Raw genomic sequence first — 3482 nt, forward strand, 5'->3', positions numbered from 1 at the left:
AAAAAGAAAATAAGGATTCTAATATTCTAACGCAACAATAAAAAGAGACTCTAAACAAAAAAAAGAGAAATTTTTCCTAATCTAAGCAACAAAATAAACCGTTAATTATCCAAACTCGAACAATCCCCGGCAACGGCGCCAAAAACTTGGTGCACGAATTATGAATCACACTTTTCACAACTCGTACCACTAACCAGCAAGTGCACTGGGTCGTCCAAGTGATACCTTACGTGAGTAAGGGTCGAATCCCACGGAGATTGTTGGTTTGAAGCAATCTATGGTTATCTTGTAAATCTTAGTCAGGAAGTCAATTATGTTTATCAGTTGAATTGCGAATAACCAAGAGAGCATGAATTAAAAGTTACTTGTTATGCAGTAATGGAGAATATGTTGGAGTTTTGGAGATGCTTTGTCTTCTGAATCTCTACTTTCCTCTGTCTTCTGATTCACGCGCGCACGTCCTCCTATGGCAAGCTGTGTGTAGGTGGATCACCGTTGTCAATGGCTACCATCCATCCTTCCAGTGAAAAGATTCCCAATGCGCTGTCACCGCACGGCTAATCATCTGCAGGTTTTCAATCATGCCGGAATAGGATCTGCTATCCTTTTGCGTCTGTCACTACGCCCAGCACTCGTGAGTTTGAGGTTCGTCATAGTCACTCAATCATTGAATCCTACTCGGAATACCACAGACAAGGTTTAGACTTTCCGGATTCTCATGAATGCCGCCATCAGTTCTAGCTTATACCACGAAGATTCTGATTAAGAGATCTAAGAGATACTCATTCAATCGGATATAGAATGGAGGTGGTTGTCAGGCACACGTTCATAGTTTGAGGAAGGTGATGAATGTCACGGATCATCACCTTCATCACAGTTAAGCGCGAATGAACATCTTAGATAGGAACAAGCGTGTTTGAATGGAAAACAGAAATACTTGCATTAATTCATCGAGACACAGCAGAGCTCCTCACCCCCAACAATGGGGTTTAGAGACTCATGCCATCAGAAAATACAAAGTTCAGATCTAAAAATGTCATGAGATGCAAAATAAGTCTCTAAAAGTTGTTTAAATACTAAACTAGTAGCCTAGGTTTACAAAAAATGAGTAAACTATGATGGATGATGCAGAGATCCACTTCTGGGGCCCACTTGGTGTGTGCTGGGCTGAGATTTAAGCAATTCACGTGCAGAGGCCATTTGTGGAGTTGAACGCCAGTTTTTGTGCCAGTTTGGGCGTTCAACTCCAGCTTTTGATCCTTTTCTGGCGCTGGACGCCAGAATTGGACAGAGAACTGGCGTTGAACGCCAGTTTACGTCATCTATCCTTGTGCAAAGTATGGACTATTATATATTTCTGGAAAGCCCTGGATGTCTACTTTCCAACGCAATTGGAAGCATGCCATTTCGAGTTCTGTAGCTCCAGAAAATCCACTTTGAGTGCAGGGAGGTCAGAATCCAACAGCATCAGCAGTCCTTTTTCAGCCTGAATCAGATTTTTACTCAACTCCTTCAATTTCAGCCAGAAAAATACCTGAAATTACAGAAAAACACACAACTCATAGTAAAGTCTAGAAATATGAATTTTTCCTAAAAACTAATGAAAATAGACTAAAAACTAACTAAAACATACTCAATACTATATGAAATTAACCCCAAAAAGCGTATAAAATATCCGCTCATCACTCCGTGGTTCTTGAAACTGGCTCGCACTTCCTCCTTGAACACCTTGTTGTCTTGAATCTCCTTGCCTATGCCTTCAAGTAGATTCTCAATCCTTGAGATTCTTTCATCAAATGATGATAGGTCAGGCTGAGGAGGGTTATTCTGGCCTTGATATGAATGTGGAGAGGTATTGTTATGGGGGTGTTGATATGGTCTAGATGTGAAGTGTTGGTGGGCTGCATTGTTTGGATTTGGGCGTCTTTGATCAAGGCTTTGGTCTTGTTGATTTCTCCATCCAAAGTTTGGGTGATTCCGCCATCCAGGGTTGTAGGTCTTGGAGTATGGATCATGGTTTTGCCTAGTTGAATTCCCAATGTAGTTGGCTTGCTCCTAACTACCCTCTGCTTCTTCATTCACTCCTTCTTGGGTTATTGATGAAGTGGAGATTGCTGCTACTTGGTTCCTCTCCATCTTCTTGGTGAGGTCAGCCAGCTGCTGGGTAATGAGCTTGTTTTGGGCCAGCAGAGCATCTACATTGTTTAGCTCCATTACTCCTCTTGTGATCCCTCTTTCGGAGGCATAGAAGTAGTCATTCTCTGCTACAGTTTCAATGACATCTATGGCCTCCTCAATGGTCTTCTTCTTGTTCAAAGATCCTCCGGATGAATGGTCTACTGCTTTCTTTGACTCATAGGAGAGCCCTTCATAGAAAATGTGCAGCTGCACCCATTCATTGAACATGTCAGGTGGACACCTCCTTGTTAGGTCTTTAAACCTCTCCCATGCTTCATACAGAGTCTCACCATCTTATTGCCTGAAAGTTTGGACCTCAGCTCTCAGCCTATTGATTCGTTGAGGGGGGTAAAATCTTGCTAAGAATTTGTTCACCACATCTTCCCAAGTTGTTAAGCTCTCCTTTGGGAAAGACTCCAGCCACTTGGCTGCTTATCCTTGAGTGAGAATGGAAATAAGAGCAGTCTATAGGCGTCAGGATGAACACCATTAGACTTCACTGTGTCACATATTCTCAGGAATGTGGTTAGATGTTGATTGGGGTCTTCTTGGACACTTCCTCCGAATGAACAGTTGTTCTGAACAAGGGTGATGAGCTGTGGTTTTAGTTCAAAATTGTTGGCATGGATGGTTGGCTTTTGAATGCTACTTCCACAGTTTCCTGGGTTTGGATTGATGTAAGAGCCTAAAACTCTTCTATCCTCCCCAGCATGATTTGCTCGACCTCTTCCGCCATGGTTGTGAGTCTCTTCTTCATGATGGTTTTCCATGTTTTCTTCCATGTTTGGTTCAAAGTATTCCTCAAAGTGTTCCTCCTCTTCTTCAGCACCAACTACACGTTTTTCTCTTGCCTCCCTCCTTAGTCTAAGGAAGGTTCTCTCAGGTTCAGAATCAAAGGAAGTTGAAGCCCCGCTTCTTCTCCCTGTCATACGACCAACAAGTACAAGCAAAGATAATAGGTGCAGAAAGTATATCTGTCAGAATTACTGTTAGTGTGAGTGATGCAATATATCAAATAGTTAGTGGGATAGTGAAATGAATGGTAAATAACAAAGAAAAAGTAGGGGGAAGGAAAAAAATTAACTAAAACAGAAAGTAAATGACTCAAATAGAAAATTAAATCAAACAAAAAATAAAATGCTCAATCTAGTTATCCTCCGATTTAATCATTGTTGATGCACAATCAATCCCCGGCAACGGCGCCATAAACTTGATGCACGGAAAACTTGTCTCATAACAAATTTCCTTCGGCAAGTGTACCGAATTTGTCGTCAAGTAAAAACTCACAATAGAGTGAGGTCGAA

The 3482-nt window shown here is 41.6% G+C and overlaps 1 non-coding gene across 1 annotated transcript; it reads left to right on the forward strand.

The window, feature by feature from the left end:
* The first annotated feature begins 2404 nt into the window (after positions 1–2404).
* LOC148553592 (small nucleolar RNA R71) lies at positions 2405–2508 on the forward strand. Its single transcript, XR_015893780.1, has one exon. It is a non-coding gene; the product is annotated as a small nucleolar RNA R71 (small nucleolar RNA).
* Positions 2509–3482: the final 974 nt, after the last annotated feature.

The sequence above is a fragment of the Arachis ipaensis genome, chromosome B7 (assembly GCF_059453495.1).
Source record: "Arachis ipaensis isolate K30076 ecotype BB chromosome B7, ASM5945349v1, whole genome shotgun sequence".
In the NCBI taxonomy this organism is placed as follows: Eukaryota; Viridiplantae; Streptophyta; class Magnoliopsida; order Fabales; family Fabaceae; genus Arachis; species Arachis ipaensis.